Here is a 23,082-nt window from a genome sequence, read left to right on the forward strand (position 1 = left end):
TTAACCATGTGTGCTAACATGCAAAACTTTAACCAGTATTTCTAAGTTGCATAATAAAGGGGCAAAAATGATAAAATATGCAAGATAGAGTTATCTTTCCTGATTAATTAAGAAGGTTGAATAGTTGGGAGCCTGTGTATAAAGTTTCAATGCAATACATGATGTATTTGAATTTATATGTCAAATAATAAAGCAAAACCTTAACCAGAATAATAAAGGGTCATTATTTGCATTAAATGCAAACTAGAGTTATCTAACTTGGTTAATTAGGAAGGATGGATGGTTGAGTACCATTGTATAAAATCTTAATGCAATACATCAAGTAGTTGCTGAGATATTAACCTATGTGTGCTTACATGCAAAACCTTAACCAGAATTTCTAAGTCAAATAATAAAGGCCCATTATTTGCATTAAATTCAAATAAGTGTTATCTAACTTCATTAATTTAGTAGGTTAGATAGTTGGGAATACATATCTAAAGTTTCAATGCAATACATGATGTATTTGCTGAGATAACGACTTAAAGGTGCTTACATGCAAAACCTTAACCAAGGTGTGACGCCGACGCTTGGGTGAGTAGTATAGCTCTCCATATTCTTCGAATACTCAAGCTAAAAACAGGATACCATTAAAGCGATGCTATTCTCTGCACTACAAGCATGCATTGCAAAAAATTTGTATTAGGAAAAATTTTAAACCAAAGAATCATGCGATCATTCTCACACTGTTTGTAAGAAGAATACATATAAAGGTGATATCAAGTACAGCAGAAAGGAATAACAACAAAAAACTAAACTCTTTTTAATTGTGACATCATAATGGTCACCGGTAAGATAAAGTCATACATTACTATGTGTTCATGACGTCATTTCCTATTTAAACCAATATAGTACCCCATTCAGTACCCAACGTGATTGAAAGTTTTTATCAGGAGATAAGATAAATATCACATTTTCCTCTTAAGAATTGGATGGAAATTCAATTTTACATTTTTTCATCACAATGAATACAAAATGACAAATTGTCATTTGAAGAAAAACATTCTTGCGTATGAATTTGTTTAAAAACATGTGGAAGGATACTATAAGTTCCATGGTCAGTAGGTAACCCGCGATATGGGATTTTCAATGTAAAGAAAACCATATTGCGGTGGAGTGAAGCACGAACCTAAATATGGATTCTTGCCCCCCATATTTCCAATACTATGTCACCTACTAACCCTGTAATGTAAGTATAACGTTGACAACCTGTTACCCTGTTTAAATTTTTTATTTATTCATTGAAATATTCATCAAATCCGAATAAAGACGCCATTTTGGTGTAATTTAAATTTGGAAAAATGTGGTGTCACCGCGTGACCTGTCCTTGACCAACAGCGGTGTTTCATAAATATTGGAGTCGTGATATTTTTTTTTACCAATAGAAATAGACCAATGTTATATTGATATCCCCATGTGTATTTAGGAGAAAAATGTGTGATGGCTGTATTTAACTGGATATAAAGTATACAAGTAAATAAAAAAACACGAAAAAAAATCTTTATGAAAAAACATTATTCAGAATGGGTGGAGTGATTGATGATAATGAGCCCTTCTTAATCATTTAGCTAGTTACTTTAGGTCATTTAATTGACTTAGAATACAACCTCATTGTCTAATTCATTGTCGACGTAAAAACTTATGCAGGGATTGTGCATCAGGTGAGTGACAGTAGGCTGAGGAAAAACCAAACTTGAAGAATGAAATTGTTAATGATTAAGGATAGCACTTCATTTATGCCTATCTGAAATTTCATTTGCTTAATTGTAGGTTTATTCTGTTTTTGTTGTTAAAGCTGCACTCACACAGATTGAAAGTATTGACAACTTCTTTATTTTTTGTCTTGGAACGAGCCATTTTTTTGCGAAAATCCATGGAAACCAGTAATATAAGACTGCTGACAAAAAATCAGATCATAGATTCTTAGGTATACCAATGAGAATGATTTGCCCAAAATTGCAACAGAACAATTTCAGGGGCGTAGCCAGCTTTACACACTTACGCACATGCGTAACATCAATTTGAAAAATGAACAAGCATTTTCAGTGAAAAGATATCCCCCGCCAACGATGGCTTGTTTGTGCTTGATGGCTTGTTTGTGCTTGAAGGTTAAAAAAAATCTCAGAAAGAATAAGATAAGCACATTGGTTTATCCCATTCCGAGCCAAATTATAAAATATCGACCGGGACTACTTTAAGATAAAAAAATTTAACAAAATAAATCAGAGGATTCTTGCATGATAGTACTCAATAGTTGAGATAAAAATGTAGCCGTAGAAATTCACCGAAGAAGTTCATTGCAGGATGTTGGTTCATATAACATTCAAGTTTCATTAAATTCTAGCAGCTAGTTACTGAGAAACGGCTGCAAACAATGATTTTTTAATAAATCAAGGGCAATAACTCTAAGGAAAACTGACCAATCCAAAAGAAAATAGACAGGCATCATCACAGTATGTTGGTTCTTATTTATTCCAAGTGTCATGAAATTCTACCAGCTAGTTGCATAGAAAAGGCTGCAAACATGGATCTTTTAATAAATCAAGGGCAAATAACTCATATAGAAATTACACAATCCAAAATATAAATAAACAGGCATCATCGCAGTATGTTGGTTCATATTTATTTCAAGTTTCAAGAATTTCTTCCAATTAGTTACTGAGAAATGGCTGTAAATGAGAGTTTTTCAAAAAATCAAGGGCAATAACTCCAAGTACAATTGACCAATCCAAAAAAAAAAATGAACAGGCATCATCCCAGTATAGTAATTCATATTTATTTTAAGTTTCATGAAATTCTGCCAGCTAGTGACTGAGAAATGGCTGTGAATGTGCATTTTTCAAAAAATCAAGGGCAATAACTCCAAGGACAATTGACCAATCAAATTTTTTTTGGACGGGCATCATTCCAGAATAGTGGTTCATATTTATTTTAAGTTTCATGAAATTCAACCGGCTAGTTACTGAGAAAACGCAGGTGACGGACGGACGGACGGACAGAGGGACGGACAGAAGGAAGGACGGACAGAAGGACAACGCCATTTCAATATCCCCCTCCCTATTTCATAGGCGGGGGATAAAAAAATGGCCAAACATGGCATCAAAGTCGAGGGTTACGCTATGTTTTGACATCAGAATAAAACCTTAAAGGGAAGATCAGCTATAGAAAGCATTGTTTCTCTGTGCTTGATAGCTAACACAGCCTTAAAAATCACTTGGTAACTACAGTTGCCGGCCTCGAACCTATAAATCCCGACAAATACAAATCAATGCTTAACATGTTAGTTCCATTTTTCCGTGGGGAGCAACCCCCCTTAACCTCCTACGGTTACAGGGATTCCCCATCCCATAGCCTCTCACATTTAGTACAGCCTGGCTACGCCCTTGAATTTAATTAATTGCTAAAAAATGTCAAAATCCTGTCTACATTCTAGTATTTTGATTATTTATTTTTTTTCATTGAGTAAGACCCTTTTGGGCTATTTAAACACTGTAAATATCCGTAAAGCTATATACCGTAAATGACTGGGTATTAGACGCACTTTTTTCCCTCAGATTTTGATGCAAAAAAAAATGCCTGCGTATAATACCCAGTAACAATTTTTTGAACTTTTTTTCTGAGGTCAATTTCAAGCCGAGAGTTTGTTTAGATTTATGTAGAAAGGGATGTTACTCGGCCATATTGATCGAGTATATATGGGTTAAAACGGCAGTTGAAGATCGGGATACGGTATATCGTAAGACGTTTATAATTTCAACAAAATATTTTTCGATTAAAGTTACCATAATTCACCTAAGAGTTCGGACACTCTAAATATTAGGACACCCATAATTATTTCCCAAAATAATTTATTTTGCATACCTAATTTTCAGACACCCAAAGGACATCAATCATAACTTTCATAGTTACCAAGTTTCACAGACGAAGATTATTGATTTTTATCTTTACAATGCCTGGCTAGATTACCTAACCGTATACACCACTGTGACAATTTAATTAGTTACTACCCATCCTAAACGATTTATTGCCTGTTGAAAAGGAAGTGTGAAATATTTATTTAAGGATTAAACAAACAACAAGGGCAATCAAGGGATTAAGAAAACATCGACATGACATGTTTGTAAAACGATCTGCCAATAAGCTTTCAAACTTGTACCACACTTATAGACTATATTAAGCAATAATCGTACAGTTATACATTAATCCTGCATAGCAATGTCCATGCTCTCCACGAGATCCTCGTGGGTATAACTGTAAGTTATGTGACGTCACACAGTGTGACTCTTTGATCTGATGCCGATAGAATGCGTTTATTCAGTTCAGTGCATGTATAAAATGGTGTTTTAATTAACTTGATGAAGGATTTACACTTATAGGCATAATAAATAAGTTTATGACCATTGATTACTACGGATAAATTAATAAGTGGTAAAAAGCAAACATGAAGAAAAAAGGCAGGTTAAACAAACATGTAAATAAAATGTAAAAATGATAATTTCTATGTATTCGGAGAGCGAAAAAAATAATTACTTTATGGTGTCCGAACTCTTGTGAATTACGGTATTCAATATTATTTTGAATAATAAATTGAATTAAACAATAATCAAACTTACATATAAAAAAGCTAAGTTGGGCACTGTCAAAATATTTTTTGCATAACATAACTTTTCATTCTCGACAGTATGGTTGTATGGTTTTAAAGATAACCATCGCCATTTTCACGAAAAAAAAAATTGTCACTGTCAACAAACATGGTGGCTGAAAATGCCGGACGATTTTGACATTTTTTCTATGTGTCTTTTAACCAAAAACATAGATTAAAAGTTTTTTTCTCGGTCTTTTCACAGATTTTTTTCCCTGCGTCTAATACCCCCTATCGTCTTATACCCAGTCATTTACGGTACATGTATACAATATTGATATCCCCAGCATGCACAATTAAGTTATGCATTATCTTTTACCATTGTTAATTTTAATATACAAGAAAATACTGTAATTTACACTTACCTGAAAAATGTGTCGTCAATGATAGAGAATAATAAGTAGCAGATTTCAAATCAAGGCATTTGAGGCTCACCAGTGGCTTAGCACCATCCAGATATTACAGACAGGCTAGCTCCGTGTCCTAATGCCAGGATCATTTAAAGTAACTTTATCTTGTTGAAAAGTTTAATACTTGACTAGTCCAAATAAACAGTAACTTCAGAGTCTTTGACAAGTTTTGTTTTGGCGAGTCTTTATGTCCACATCCAACTTTTTCTCCTAGCCAAGAATGCCATTTCAAGCACTAAGTTTATTTAGTTCAAATAATTGTACATTGAATTATTTTTTACCATTTTTGATATGGCAAGTCACGTAGTGAACACATCTACAATTTTCGACTTGATGTATATTGAGCTTCAAGATGACGCGCATCAGCTAGATAGTTCCAAAATGGCAATGCTATGTTGACAGAAGCTGATCAGAATTTAAGTGTTTAATGAAACACTTGTGTAATTATACACACTTGTGTGATTAAACAATGATATTGGCTCAAGATAAATTTTGTGAAAATTTTGTATTTCTATTTTGCAATGCAGTGTTTAATATTGAAGTGTTGTTACAGTTGAAGAAAATATTCATACTATGGTATGATTCAGATCAACATGGCATAAAGGTAACCAAATTATGCACTGGTCAGTCAATTGTAACCACGCCCACCCCCCAGATCTTGAGAATAGCGGGGACTTGGACTTTCAGTACAGCCAACATCGGCTAAATTCCATGCCATGCGGAGACGAACAGTTGGTAAAATCCCCACCGAAGTCCCTGCACCCCGGGGACTCTAGGTAAGGCCAATTACCCGCTATATTTAAAACAGACAAAACCACCGCATTCACCCGGCAATGCAGGGCCACCTGAAAAGCATAAACACGACCCATTTCACCGGCTATTCCCCGTATATCCCCGGACCTGGGGTGGCCGTGGTTACAATTGACTAGTGCATTAATATCACAATTTTAAAGAAAATCTGAAATACCCTACTGTACTGTAATATGTTTTATGCAGAAAGATGACAACTGTGACGCAGATGCAAGTTGTTTCGAGTTATTATCATTATTTTTCACATCAATATTTGCAACAATTATTAACATCTACTAATGACACAAAGCAAAACGACGTCATTGTTTTTTGGATTTTCACTAAGTTTGTATTTCTGTGTTTTACTGCAACTTACTTTTAGTAGTGGGTGATCTTTCACCAGATGTATTTCATTCATTAATTGTATTGTGTTAAATTCAGCCAATATGACCACAAGGTGATGATATTATTCAATTAATTATATTTAATTCTCCTTTTTAGCACTAACAATTCATTGTAAAACTCTAGTGTGATGCCTTAAATCCCATTTTACATCGGAAATTCCATGTACATGACTTTGTGTTGATTTGTCCGCCATCTTGGATAAACCAGGTCATTTTGGGTCATGCCATTAACACATCATATTTTGATGATTCTACAGTATGTTATATATTTTAAAATATTTTGATTGTTCAAAGTATTGAATGAATTACATGGGTGAAAGTTGGAAATTTTGAAAAACCTGAAATATTTTGCTGGGGGCCTGGGCTCCTGAGATTTAAGAATTTTAAGGGAATAAAATGCGATTTGGAAAAACAACCCCTCTGGATCAGGAAAATCCGGCATATGCCAGAAAATTTTCACCCATGTAATTATGTTTAGCAACAATGTACTTCAGTATTCAGTTCGAAACATTTACGGATTTATTTTTATCGATACAGTAAAATCGCCAAGGAGTTCCGAATGCAGTTTTGTAGTAATGTAGTGGAACTATTTCCATGTAGTAGTCAATATTGGCGAAATGATTTATCAATATAATTATTTAATTTGAGAACCAATTGTCAATAAATTATACATTCTTTCACTATTCGCCCAGATATTTTTGAATATACTATGTAACAGCCACTTTAAATCAGCTGTGTCTTCAAAACAATGATGCGGACTATTTACTGAGCGCACTGGCGTGCTTTGGCTTGTAGTTGGATCGGCTGATGTGCCTACTTAGGACAGGCCCTGAGGGGCACCGTCCAAAAATCAATAATCTTTGTCTGTGAAACTTGGTAACTGTGAAAGTTATGATTGATGTCCTTTGGGTGTCCGAAAATTAGGTACGCAAAATAAATTATTTTGGAAAATAATTATGGGTGTCCGAATATTTAGAGTGTCCGAACTCTTGGGTGAATTACGGTATGTTAAATTGCTTGCACACTGAAAAAACCTTATGTATAGATACACAAACAACAAACAGTGCCAGCACCATCCAATAAAATCAATAAACTTCCTTAAGCTCTAAAAAATCAAATATCAGATCAATTTCAATACCTTCATCTATTATTATTATAATCACATTAACCCAACTAGGACAACATCACATTTCTTCTAATATTAGTATTATAATATTTCTTAATATGAACTATAAGTGAATAACACTATCCACACAAAATATAAGATCGTAGCATCTGCATGAACAATAATCTACATGAAGCTCAATGGAAAGGTCTGATTATTAAACTTATTATAAAGTAAAATTGAAATTTCTTCTAAAGAATTATTTGAATCTATGAACCTAAAAAAAGAACAATAATTACCTCAGAAGTGACTATGTTGAAGACAAATTTATAAAATTCAAAATCTATTCCCTTGTTACTAAAAATAGAAAGTAGTGGAATCTCCAACAAAAAGGGAGACCATATAACAGGACTTGCTGCCCTTGCTTCAAGAGTAAACTTTACATAACTATCAGATTTTAACAAAATGTATTTATAATAAACTTATAACCCACGGGGTGAGGCCAGTTTTTCTCCAGGGACATAATTTGAATAAACACGGTAGATTACCAATCGACAATGTTACACACCAAATATTTAAGCACTAGGCTTCATAGTATTTGCCAAAAAAAGGTTAGTTATTTTTCCTTTAGCTTGCCATGGCAACCAGAGTTCTGCATGGAATTCATTTCTTTGAACAATTTTGAAAAAGCACCAACCAAGGATCATTCCTATGAAATTTCATCAAAATTGTCAGAGCAGTTTAGGAGAAGATGATTATAACCAATTGTTGACATTTTCCTTTAGGTGGCTATGGCAACCAGAGTTCTGCATGGAATTCATTTCTTTGAACAATTTTGAAAAAACACCAACCAAGGATCATTCCTATGAAATTTCATCAAAATTGTCAGAGCAGTTTAGGAGAAGATGATTATAACCAATTGATGATTATAACCTTGAGCACAAAGAGCACTTTGTGCTCAGTTGAGCTAATAAAAACGTCAGCATCTACATTGGCAACATACTCATTAAGTTCTAAAAATCCATACCTAGCTAACATTAGCTACCAGTTTGGTTTAGTAGTTTCAAGACCCAAAAGCATACATGTGATAATTTCTTGGGTCGATTCCGGGACACTCGTCGTTATGTCAACGCACACTAGGGGGGTCCGGGGGCATGCCCCCCGGAAATTTTTTTTAATGGGGAACGTCTGTGGTGCATTCTATAGCATATCTGGGGCTATTGTAGTCGTTTTTAACGTCGGGAAAATGTACCTATTTTGACTGCCAAGACGTATTTTTTACTTGACATGGTTGTTTTTTTCTGCATTTTCTTGAAAAAATAAAACCACCAGATGTTTTCCCAGGCTTTAAATGAAGTGCTAACCAGGAGGATATGCAGTCTACTTTCGGTTTCATCAAAACAGGAAATAAACAACTATACGGGCACCTGTTTTCCCGCGCTTTTGAGAACATGCGTTACAAAATATTTATTTTTTTATCACATTTAAAACGTTTGCAATTTATGACACACAATATTTTCCAGACGATAAAGAAGATTTTCCAGTCGATGAGCTTTTTTTCCGTTTGGAGATGCATATAATTTTGATAGAGACGTGTCAACAATCGGCTGCATAAAGCGATCACGTGACTTACCATGGTCACGTGATTAAAGCACTCTATATAATCACCTGTAAACCCCATATCGTCAGTTTTATTTCGGCGTAAAAATACACACGATAGTTCGGAAAAAAGGTCAAAACACTAAAATTCCTTATGGAGGCGTAAGTTGTTTAAAGTATAACGACGTATCGGCTTTGAAATTTGAAAGGAATATGGGATGTTTTCCGTGTTTTAATTTTGTTTTTTTACTCATTTTGTCACTTTCTTTGAACTTACCTTCATGCTCGTTTGTTGGTAAAATGTGTGAAAAATATCAATTCATCAATTAAAAGCTATCATTCATAAGACCAAACAAATCCATATGAAAACAATGAATTTGTATACAAGAACCCTCCCCCACTCGTAAAGCACAACAATAGGCCGATAGATCAATTATCGGGTGATTGACGATGACCTCGACGACACACGTACCAATTAACGGATTAGTGTCAACATGTCCTGTGTTTTACGACCAGTGTCCCGGACAGGCAAAATAGCTGACTTACATTGGTAAAATTAAGATAATCGATTCCGATTCCGAGATATTTTTTTTTTCGTTTTTTTTTATGACTTTCCGGGACAAACATGCACCCTCCGTGACTCCGTGACAGAGATACTATTTCCGGGACAATCCCGGACGTCCGGGACGTTATCACATGTATGCCCAAAAGGTTATTCCATATAAAATCCTTTAATATAATGTTGTCTGTTTGATTCAACTTGAACCAAAACTTATTTATTTTAATATAACTATCCATATCTATATAATTATATATATACAGTTGAACAGGGCTTCTAAAACTTTGGAACCTCATTCGGTACATAGAAATGTCACACATTTTTGCGACGTCTTTTCTGTCAATATTTTTTCGCGATGTCACAATTCCTAAGAGGGTTCTAGAGCCGCATAGTGGATTCAGATAGTAATTGATACAAGCTTAATTCAAATGAGATTCCCATCGAGTTCTGCGGCGTTTTTAATAAGAACGACTGCGATCGTAAATAACTATGGCTGTCGGGAAGCAGTCAGACAACAAAAAGTGAAACAGTGTTATGATTTATTTGCTTAATGCATCTACAGTGGGTAGACATTCAACATTCAACTGATACTCTTGAATAATAATAATAATGTATATCTAGATTTATAATCGGGGCTTCATGCTATACGTGTGATATCGACAACGATTTTTTCATTACTGCGTATTAAAATGTTGTTAATCAAGCGTATCGCTGTTGATATCCTATATATGACTCTGTTCGGATTAACAATGACATATGCAATTTAGATTTAACAGTTTGGTAATCAACAAACGGATATATCATGTAATGATCGACGATGACATATCATATTCATATTGCCATGTGAAAATATGGACCGATTTTAACACTTAATCAGGATAGCAAGCACACAATTAACACATAGTTTAATTGTGTCTTCTGCGACCTACCAATACACGTGATTGGACCGATTGCAAGCATCTGCTAATTAACAGATAGGCTATAGAGTGATCAGTGTAGCAGAAAAAGCAGCTGGTCGCATTAGTCACATGGTATCTAAGACACTTTTATGACCTATTGGGGGTAGTTTTGAATGTGTGAATGACCCATGAATATTTGTGTACTACAATTTCTGCAACTTTTACTAGCCCAGTCGTTTTGGACCGAAATTATAAAAAAAAATGAGAAAATTTCGGACCGATTTTTTTTACATTTTTTGAAACTGAAATCGGTCTGGCTTGGTCAAAATCTGTCCAGACCAGCAAATTGCCGGTTTTTAGAAGCCCTGCAGTTGAACACTGCTATTCTGAACACCATTTATCCAAAATTATCGCTATTTCAAAATTATTTTTGGTCCTGATTTTATTACTTCTTTGTTAACCCTTTAGCACATAGACAAGTGGCCAGATTACACCTCCCAGTCAATAGCCAACTTACTGATAAGCAGTCCTTATCTGTATAGGTACTTTTCATGAGATTTGAAAATGAGAAAATGAATACAGTAGTATGACCTTAAAATCAATGTTACTCCAAATAATTGTGTCCAAATCTTTTTTATGTGAATACATTTTTTATAGATAATTAAATTATCTAATAAATGGTGTCAATGATGAAATATTAAATTATTTTATTTCAGCTGTGAATGTATTTCCAAGATGGATTTGTAACATTTCTTTGAAATGTCATAATTGCATTAAATCAAAGCGTAATAAAATGCTGGGATCGATCTAAATTTGATTACCCCTATCATAAAAAAGACCCATCTGGATTAAAAAGCTGACAATTTATGTTCTTGTGTATAATACACAGAAATATGTCAGGAATATCCGGTGTCATCCAGCTGAGAGATCCAGTCCAAGGTGTCTGTTTAACTTTATTACCCCCTCATAAAATTGTTTACAAAAAAGAAAGCTGATAAATGATTTTCCGATATGAATAAAAAGATCTAGATCAAACAAAACTCTTGCACATGACCTATTTTACAGCCAAAACTATGATGGACATTATATCAGCTTCACAGAAAATTTACCCATCATTTTCCCATTTACTAATTGTTTCTTTTGTTTGTAAACAAAATATTACCTTTAAGTAAATATAATCTCAATTGATTTTAATGGTAAAATGAACTGACGTAATATATTTAATGATTTACGCATCAATGAATTTGGGGGAAATTCCATACAGTACTCAGCTCGTGGTCTTATTACTCACAGTGGGATATCACACCTGCGATTGGGAGTATAAACACCTTCTCAATTTGGCAGACGATATTTTCAAGGGAAACTCAATACACAAAAGGTTAAACTTTAATTTTTTATAAACATCCGGGATATTGTTTTCAAAAAGAAAGATGCAAAATTGAAATGACCCTATTGAAATATGCGGGCCATGCGTTTACATCCAGTAATAGATACGGTCGGCCAGATGCGTATACATCTGCTAATGAGCTATGTCGGCCTATCTCGTATACATGCGCTAAAGGGTTAACTAAATTTTGAATCTCTAAGCTTTTCCGAAAAAATCGCTATTTGAAAGTAAAAAAAATAATACGGCCCTGATTTGGTATTTCACACCTATTCATCAATCCTTATTTCGAACTCTATCATCTCATAGGTTTTCACAACATACTGCAACTGCACTCGGGCATCCACTTAAGGTGACAATGGTGCACAATTAGCGCTTGTTAAAGAATGACATTGAGATCATCGCGTATGTTACAAACATCGTTGTCAGAAAATGAGCAATTTATTTGGGTGATGTAGTGTGTATATAATTGCATGTTAACACAAGTGGAATATCATTCAAAATTGTCTCATCAGATTCGAAGTGGTGCTGGCATTTTGTTTTAAATATTTAATGTTGTATTAATAAAGAAGTATAATAACAAATTACTTGTCATTTATTTATTTAAAAACAATAATTCAACGAACATGTGTACGAAAGGTCCCTCAGTAGTATTGATAACGTTTTACCAACATTGCAATTTTCACGACTTAATGTTTCACGTCATTTTCTAAAAAAAATTGTAAATCCGAAATATCGCTATTTCGAAATAATTTTTTGGGTCCTTCCGATTTCTGATTAACAGTGTTCAACAGTATATATATTTATATACAGGGCTTCTGCCTGGTTAGGACCGATTTAGGTTCCAAACTTTTAGAAGCCCTGTTTTTATATATATATATATATATACATAGTTGAAAAAGCCCTAACTCTCCGTATACAGCAATGTTGTTAGCGAATGTATTAGGCCGACATAGCTCATTAGCAGATGTATACGCATCTGGCCGACCGTATCACTTACTGGATGTATACGCATGGCCCGCATATTTCAATATTTCAATTATGCATCGTTCTTTTTGTAAACAATATCCCGGATGTTTATGTTACTGCCAATCACAGGTGTGGGATCCCACTGTGACGTAATAAGAACTCGAGGAATAGCAGTACTGTACAGTATGGAAAATCCCCCAAATTCATTGATGCGTAAATCATTAAATATATTATGTCAGTTCAGTTTACCATTAAAATCAATAGAGATTATATTTATTCAAAGGGGGTAATAAAGTTAAACAGACACTCTGGACTGGATCTCTCAGCTGGATGACACCGGATATTCCTGACATATTTCTGTGTATTATACACAAGAACATCAATTGTCGGCTTTTTAATCCAGATGGGTCTTTTTTATGATAGGGGTAATCAAATTTAGATCGATCCCAGCATTTTATTACTCTTTGATTTAATGCAATTATGACATTTCAAAGAAATGTTACAATTCAATCTTGGAAATGCATTCACAGATGAAATAAAATAATTTAATATTTCATCATTGACACCATTTATTAGATAATTTAATTATCTATAAAAAATGTATTCACATAAAAAAGATTTGGACACAATTATTTGGAGTAATATTGATTTTAAGGTCATACTGCTGTATTCATTTGCTCATTTTCAAATCTCCTGAAAAGTACCTATACAGATAAGGACTGCTTATCAGTAAAGTTGGCTATTGACTGTGAGGTGTAATCTGGCCACTTGTCAATGTGCTAAAGGGTTAAGAAGAATATTTTCTTAAAGCCCCAAACTTCACAACCACCTCTTTTTCTAAATACTACTATTTTCGTCTTAGCAACGTTAACTAAGCCCAAATTCGTACAATAGTCAAAAGTCTATCTAACATGGTTTGTACATCTTATGGTGACGTGCCTAGTATACACATGTCATCTGCAAACAGTTAAAAGTATAAGACATAAATAATTTATGTCTTAGCCACAGTTTGTCCTATTTTGTAAATATAGCTCTTAGTCCTCGATATACAATGAAAACATTATCATAGAGATTATCTCCACCTGCCTAATGCGATATCAAAGTATTCTGAATATCACATCCTTTTGTACATGATTTAACATATTGATGCATATAACGTATGATTCTCAACATTTTATAAAACCAAGATTATTTAACCCTTTAGCGCATGTATACGAGATAGGCCGACATAGCTCGAGTAATATTGATTTTAAGGTCATACTGCAGTGTTCATTTGCTTATTTTCAAATCTCCTGAAAAGTACCTATACAGATAAGGACTGCTTATCAATAAGATGGCTATTGACTGGGAGGTGTAATCTGGCCACTTGTCTATGTGCTAAAGGGTTAACTAAAACTGCAACACATTTCTATATATCAAGTCAAAACAGCTTTTCAAATCAATAAACAAAATACAAATGTTTATTTATACACTTGTATACTTTTAATTTTCTGATCAAAATTATTAATGCCTGTTTTTGTGAAAAAAATATCTATATTTGTTTTCAAAAAGTAAATCTTCAAATGAACCAGCAAATTTCATCCTCCTCGTCGAAACAAACTTTAGAATATCAACAATGACGAATTGGAAATAAAAACGCATTTTCTTGAACAGAACTTATTTTTCTGTCAGAATTGTGTGTTTAACACACACAGATGGTACAAACTATCCTGAAACCAGGTTGATTCATTTCAGACCTGTTCAGTTTTCGGCATCATTTTGTGGATCTACTTATCATGACTGACAGGAGATTATATTCCATTTTGTTTCAGGAGGCAAACCTAGAAAAAGAATTCTATTTTAGTCCTGAAAGCAGAAAGTGTGATTGTGCTAAGCAGTTAATATTTTCTGCTTCTTGGGACATAAACAAGTCAAGAAATCTGACATGGGCCAAATTTACCAATCTGACATGGCAGTTAACAGATTGTACTCAAGAATTTGGAGTGAAGAAAGTACATAAGGATTTGACCATCAGTCAAACTCTATAGATTGCTTTTTTGAAAAAGCGCTTGTCTCCCCTATTGTGTGGTCGCAGCTGAGAAAAAATATATGATGAACATGAAATTTGTAATTTTGGACTTGAGACAGTAAAGTTGGTTTATTCACCAGTATGAAAAAGTGAACATTTTCTGCGATCTTGACCTTTGACCTACTGATCTCAAAATCAATTCTCAGTGTGTAACAATGTATAAAACTATAATTCAAGGTGGTGTGACTTCTGTATACAACAAAACAATACAATTACTGTAAATGACTGGTTATGAGACGATAGTGGTTATTAGACACAGGCAAAAAAATCCGTGAAAAACGAGGAAAAATTGTTTAACCTATGTTTGGGTTTTAGGATGCATTGAAAAAATGTTAAAATCATCTGCAATATTTGGTCACCATGTTTGTTGACAGTGACGAAATTACCTTTTTCTGTGAAAATGGCCATGGTTATTTTAAACCATGCAATGCTAATGCCAAGCAAAATATTATTTCTGATGGTGTATCACAAACAATTACCTGTCGAGACTGAATCTTTTATAAAGCAAAATCCTTAAATTGTACATGTTTGTTCTCAAAATTTCAACGCATACAGGATAGTATAAAGAACGTGACAAAGTGCAAACAAACAAGACTATTATCGTAACAGTTTGTACCATTGATATGTTAAAGTGCTTAAAGGCAGTGCGAGTTTTCACTTTATCATACGACTGACAAAAAATATTTCGACAGTGCACAGCTATGCTTCCTATATGCATGTTAAACAATAGATGATTGTCAAACATCATGCCCCCCCTGAGCACCATGTTGTGTGAGGGTAGAATGTGTTATGACTATTACCTTTGACCTCAAAATCCATAGGAGTCATCAGCTGGTCACCAAAAATCTAAATGTCAAGTGTGAGGGCCATGGGTGCAGGCATTGACAAGTTATCACACAGACAAGCTTTTTTCATTCAAGGTCACTGTGACCTTGACCTTTGACCAGATGACTCCTAAAATCATAAGGGGTCATCTACAGGTCAGACGCAACTCCAAATGAAGTTTGAGGGCCATGGGTGCAGACATTGTCGAGTTATCACTAGAAAAAATTTCGCATTCAAGGTCACTGGGAACTTGACCTATGACCCGATGACTCCTAAAATCAATAAGGGTCATCTACTGGTCAGGTCCAACTTCCATGTCAAGTTTGATGATCATATTTTCAGGCATTGTTGAGATATCAATTGGAGAAGATTTGTTAACTTTTTGTGTTAAAGGTGACCTTGACCTTGGCCTGGTGACCCCCAAAGTAAAGAGGGGTCATCAACTGGTCAGGCCCAACCTTCGAGTCAAGTTTGAGGGCCGTGGGTGCAGGCATTGTTGAGTTATCACTCGGACAACCTTTTATCGTTCAAGGTCACTGTGACCTTGACCTTTGGCCAAATGACCCCTAAAATCAATAGGGGCCATCTACTGGTCTGGTCCAACATCCAAGTCAAGTTTGAGGGCCATGGGTGCAGGCATTGTTGAATTATCACTCACAAACTTTTACTGTTCAAGGTCAATGTGAACTTGACCTTTGGCCCAATGACCCCCCAAAACAATAAGGGTCATCTACTGGTCAGGCCCATCCTCCAACTCAAGTATGAGGGCCATGGGTGCAGGCATTGTCCAGTTATCACTCGGACAACCTCTTACCATTCAATGTCACTTTGACGTTTGAGCTTTAGCCCGATGACCCCCAAAAACAATTGGGGTCATCAACTGGTCAGGCCCAACCTTCGAGTCAAGTTTGAGGGCCGTGGGTGCAGGCATTGTTGAGTTATCACTCGGACAACCTTTTATCGTTCAAGGTCACTGTGACCTTGACCTTTGGCCAAATGACCCCTAAAATCAATAGGGGCCATCTACTGGTCTGGTCCAACATCCAAGTCAAGTAAGAGGGCCATGGGTGCAGGCATTGTCGAGTTATCACTCAGACAACCTTGTACCATTCAAGGTCACTGTGACCTTGACCTTTGGCCGATGACCCCCAAAAACAATAAGGGTCATTTACTGGTCAGGCCCAACCTTCAAGTCAAGTATGAGGGCCATGGGTGCAGGCATTGTTGAGTTATCACTCGAACAACCTTTTACCATTCAAGGTCACTGTGAACTTGACCTTTGACCCGATGACCCCCCAAAACAATAGGGGTCATCTACTGGTTAAGCCCAACTTCCATATCAAGTTTGATGACCATAGGTCTAGGCATTGTCGAGTTATCATTTGGACAAGCTTTAAAATTATTTTACCATTAAAGGTCACTGTGACCTTGACCTTTGACCCTAAGAGCCCTAAACTCAATAAGGGTCATCTACTGGTTAGACCCAACCTTCATGTCAAGTTTGGTGTCCATACGTCCAGGAATTGTCACTTGGACAAGCTTTGGTCTACCGACAGACGACCGACCGACATGACAACAACCTCAGAAAAAAATGTCAAAAAGTGGTTACTATTTGTACGATGCAGGCAATTTTTTACATCAAAATCTGAGGGGAAAATATGTGTCTTATAACCAGTCATTTACGGTTATTAAGTGTTCTTTTAATTTCGAACGCACTGCTCATGTAGAACTACTGCTATGGTGACTTTATTTCATGCTGTACCTGTATAAATGATGATAATATGCTAACAAAAACTGCATACATCATAGTACATCACAGTTAAATGTGTTTTGCATCAAATATTTGAAGGTTATTAAGGGCTATTCCATTTAAACATATAACCCCCATATGGGGGGATTGTAATTTTTTTAATCATATATGGTGGGGTGTCTTTTTCGCTAATATGCATCTGTAAGTGGTTGCCAAATTGTGAAATATGCTTCTAATGGGGGGTGTTGAAATTTAAATCGCATATGATGAAAGGGTGAAAATCCCTTCAGACTGATCAAACAGATAATTTGTGTTACCTCCCTTGAATTGTTTATACTTTGCGGAATACTTCTGTTTTTTACGTTGATAGCAACTTCCCAAAATACCATAATCCTTTGCGAAACAGTAACTTCCGCTTTCTTTCCGGGTTGGAACGAAGTCTAGTAACAGCGCTAAAATCGGATTAATTACCACCCCAGGTTTGTTATGAATTATATTTTCTCATTATAATATTATGGCATTTCAATGCGTTTATAATACATCGTAGAGATCAGGGCTTCTAAAAACCGGCAATTTGCCGGTCTGGACTGATTTTGACCAAGCCAGACCGATTTCAGTTTCAAAAAGTGTAAAAAAAATTGGTCCGAAATTTTCTCATTTTTATTTATAATTTCTGTCCAAAACGACTAAGTAGGTAAAAATTGTAATACACAAACATCCTTGGGTCATTCACACATTCAAAATTACTCCCAATAAAAGTGTCCTAGTTACCATTGGACCAATGCGACCAGCTGCTTTTCCCGCTACACTCGATATCTTTAAATTAGCAGACGCTTGCAATTGGTCCAATCACGTGTATTGGAAGATCGCAGAAGACACCATTTAACAAATTATGAGTTAATTATGTGCTTGCAGCTATCCTGATTAAGTGTTATAATCGGTCCATATTTCCAGATGGCAATAACATGCTATGTCGTCGCCAATCATTACATGATATATCCGTTTGTTGAATACCAAACTGTTAAATTAAAATTGTAATAAAGAAGCATTGCTGGTTAAAAACGGTTTTAAAGATAAATGCAATTGTCATTGTTAATCCGCTAAAGCATTAAAATTCCGAATTAGTTAACCTTATCATATAGATATCAACAGTGACACGTTTGATTAACTACAGCGTCTGATAGCCGAGTGCGCCGCTTACGTCATTTTAATTCACAGTAATGAAAAATTCGTTGTCGATATCAAACTTATAGCTTGAAGCCCCGATTATAAATCTGGATATATATTATTACTCAAGATTATCAGTTGAATGTTGACCCGCTGAAGAAGCATTAAGCAAATAAATCATATCAAAAACTGTTTCACTTTTTGTTGTCTGACCGCTTCCCGCCGGCCGCAGTTAATTATGATTGAAGTCGTTCTTGTTAGAAATGCCGCAGAACTCGATGAGAATCTCATTTGGATGAAGCTTGCATCAATGACTATCTAAATCGGCTATGATGGTTCTATAGCACTCTATCTTCAGCAACAAGATAGTTTGAAACATAAAACACGGTGACTATAGAGTGTAACATTAAAATGATAGTAACCCTTCAAATTTTGGGAAAATGTTGTGAATTAAAACAGAAATGGTTCAATATCTGTACATCCATAAAAGCCTAATGTAAGATCAGTGAATTAAATATTTTACCTTTCAGGGCTTTTTCACCTTCTTTGCTAGGGGCCGAAATTAGGCTACTTCACAATTGGGAAAAATGGCATATTTTCCCAATTTCCCGATATTTTTTTCACAATTCCCAGATATTTTTCCCAAAAAGGAAGGTCTTACTTCAAAAATTTACAATATAATTTATTCTGTTTGAGCAAATTATTCTTTTTATCTTTTAAATTAACATAAGAAGAATGCTGTATAATCTAAACGTTAATAGAGGACCAATTCGTCCATATATTGTTATCAATTCTTTCCTTCGATTTAAAATCAACTCTATGAAGTTTACAAGAGGCACATCAGTGCCTGTGCTCCACTGGCCAAAAGGTTCAAGCAAAGACCACCTAACGAACATTTTCGTCAAGTTTCATAGAAATACAATCATCAATTTTTGAGGAGAAGTTATTTAAAAAAAATTTTTACTTTAATAGCTCTGGCTGCCATGTTGTGCAGTGGACCGAAATGATTTGGGCAATTTGAGTAAAGGAGCACCAAACAAACATTTCTGTCAAGTTTTATCGAAAAAAGGTCATCGGTTTCGACGACAAGTCGTATAAAGTTTTTTTTATTTTTTAGCTCTGGCAGCCATGGTGTGCAGTGGACTGGAACCATTTAACAAATTTTGGTTAATGACCACCCAAGGAACATTTCTGTCAAGTTTCATCAAAATCTGATCATCGGTTTCTGAGGAGAAGTGGTGTAAAGGTTTTTCCTATTTTTAGCTCTGGCTGCCATGTTGTGCAGCGGAACGGAACCATTTGGGCCATTTTGTCAAAGATTTTGTTGAGATGACCCTTGTTATTAAGTCTCATAAAGATTATGTCAAAATTGTGACGCAGGCAATTTGTGGACTGACGACTGACTAACATGTAATCTTGTCTTGTCATATGACAGGCGAGCTAAAAATTACAAACCATTGTTTTCCAAATGGAAATGGAGACGTTTATTATTGTTTTTTGCGACTTTTAATGGCGACACGTCTTTTAAATAACCCGTTACCGAGTCATTTTCACGTTTTCTTTTCGCAGCCATGCTTGTTTTTCCGCGGGAAATTATCTGGAAATCGACGAGACGTTCCGAATAATCGCTGTCACTAAAAACCGACAAGAACCAACAACAACAGAAAAGAACCCTCAACCTGAAGTAATATAAGCATTTACTGTCTTTTTAGTTTTTAACTTAAGTGATATCGATTTTAATCACTAGTTACTGATTATCAAAATATATTTATACAAGCAGCATTCAACACGCATCCACTTAGTCCTGCATAAGACCATCTTTTTTTCACTTCTGATGTGATGTCGGGTCTTTTGCCACTCGCGACACGTTGTCGCTGTTTAAGATATAAGTTTTTCCTTTAAACTATAAATATCGACCCAAAATAATGCTTAAAAGTTAAACAATTAATAAACATTTAATCTGAATAGATTATGAAGCAAATATCTAACCTGAACAAGAACTGACGAGATAGAATCGACTTACACTTTTCGGCCATTTAAGTTACTAAATATAGCTGTTTCATAAACTTTCAGAATGTCACTTAAACGAAAATTAATGTTCAGTCTATATATACTTTCCTATGTATAAATGTAAGGTTTTTAAATTGATCTTTTTGTGAGAACTTTATGCTTATATGTTTACTCATAAATTATTATTGTTTAAAAATTATTTAAAGATGCTATACGTGAAAAATTAAGACATTATTTTTTTTTTCTATTAAAGGGAGGTAATTCAGTAGTAAAATGTAATCAAAGCTATTTAAGCATGGCATTTCTTTTCTAACCATGTTGATATTATTACAATCTATTCAAGCAAGATGCCTTTTGTTTTTACATAGTACCCATAGGTTCTGAAAAACAAGGAGCACTATTCCCAACAGAAGGATGTCACTCCCTATCACTGCATGAGCATCATAATAAAGAAATGTTTACTCAAACTGCAAGCTGCTCAATTGAAATAGGTATTTACCTCAAGCATACAGTTTTATAATGTGGCAAAATAGTCGGACCACTAGATTGTCATTCGGACTAGTAAAATATGCCATTATGCTAGTCAAACAGGCTAGTAGGTTAAAATGTTTTTCGTGAAGACTGCGGACGAGAAGTCCTTAAAGGTTTTTCTATTTTTAACTCTCGCAGCCATGTTGTGCAGCGGACCGAAACCATTTGGGCAATTTTGGTTAAAGGGCATCCCGATGAACATTTATGTAAAGTTTCATCAAAATCTGATAATCGGTTTCTGAGAAGATGTAGTTTAACGTTTTTTTCTATTCTTAGCTCTGGTGCCCATGTTGTGCAGCAGACCAGAACTGTTTGGGCTATTTTGGTTAAGGACTACCCAAGTAACATTTCTGTCAAGTTTCATTGCAATACGATCATCGGTTTCTGAGGAGAAGTCGTTTAAAGGTTTTTCTATTTTTACCTCTGGGGGCCATCTTGTGCAGTGGACCGAAACCATTGAAGCAAATTTGATAAAGGACCATCCAAGGAACATTTCTGTTAAGTTTCATCAAAATCTGATCATCGGTTTCTGAGAAGATGTTCTTTAAAGGTTTTTCTATTTTTTTCCCCTGGCAGCCATGTTGTGCAGCGGACCGGAACCATTTGAGCAATTTTGGTTAAGGACCACCCAAGGAACAATTCTGTCAAGTTTCATCAAAATCTGCCTATCCGTTTCAGAGGAGATGTCGTTTAAAGATTTTGCTATTTTTAGCTGTGGCGGCCATATTGTGCAATGGACCAGAACCATTTGAGCAATTTTAATAAAGGACCACCCAAGGAACATTACTGTCAAGTTTCATCAAAATCTGCCGAACCGTTTCAGAGGAGATGTCGTTTAAAGATTTTGCTATTTTTAGCTCTGGCGGCCATATTGTGCAATGGACCGGAACCATTTGAGCAATTTTGGTAAAGGACCACCAAAGGAACATTCCTGTGAAGTTTTGTCAAAATCCGCTTATCAGTTTCAGAGGAGATGTCGTTTAAAGTAAAAGTTTACGCACGCACGCACGCACACACTCACGACGGACAATCTGTGACGACATAAGCTCCATGGCCTTTGGCCAGTGGAGCTAAAAACTAATCTCTCTCCCTCACTTGTCATTGTGTCATGTTAAAAAAACGAAGTCAAAGACATGATTGCTCACCCAATAAGATCTGCATGTGTATCAATTGGAGTCCATACATTTAAGACCTTTCAAGCTTGACCCTGTGAAGTTTTTTGTACACATTTCATATTAAAAAGGTCATAGTTGAAAAAAATCAGCTAGAAGCAGACTCACGTAAGATATGAGCCTGTTTTTTGTAACACGAGTTCCAAGTTTCATATGGATACCTCGACCCGTGTTTAAAAGGTGTCTTCAATCCTCATATGTGGAATTTCCCATTTTGAGACGTTTACGCATTTAAATTTCCCAATTTGCAGAATTTCACGCGTTTAAATTTCCAAAAATGAAAAGGCTAGGCCTCTTCACAATTTTTGGTGAAAAAGCCCTGCCTATTATACTTGTAAATTTTAAATTGCTTCTGAAGGGGGTTATTACGGATCTATAAAAACAGATCGAGGTAGGACCCCCAAACGGTTAATTTGCTTCTGTAGGGGGGAGGTCTAGTTCCTTCTCCCCCGTGGGTTATATGTTTAAATGGAATAGCCCAAATATGTACAACTTTTCCCTTGCCTTCAGAATGCGTTTTTTTTGTGTTTTTTTATCAAAATCGCCTTTCTGCCGCTATGTTTTATCTTTAAAATGAAAAAAGTTATATTCGGGTTTTTTTCGCTCGCTCCCCCCAATTTTTTTTCTTGAAAATCTGTAGAACAGAAGATTATTTTGGTGTAGCCTCATGGAAAAGATTAAGAGTTCTAGAAGGATAATGAAGCTGCTGATATCAATGCTTCTACTTCTACTCTTAAATAGAAAGAAGAGTGTAATAGCG

General features: G+C 35.3%; 1 protein-coding gene across 2 annotated transcripts in view; it reads right to left on the bottom strand.

Annotated features, from left to right (window-relative positions):
- The window catches only part of LOC128243800 (short transient receptor potential channel 4-associated protein-like), a 152,559-nt gene that overhangs the window by 72,679 nt on the left and 56,798 nt on the right, over window positions 1–23,082 (bottom strand). The window lies entirely within an intron of this gene.

The sequence above is a fragment of the Mya arenaria genome, chromosome 8 (genome assembly GCF_026914265.1).
Source record: "Mya arenaria isolate MELC-2E11 chromosome 8, ASM2691426v1".
Classification (NCBI taxonomy): Eukaryota; Metazoa; Mollusca; class Bivalvia; order Myida; family Myidae; genus Mya; species Mya arenaria.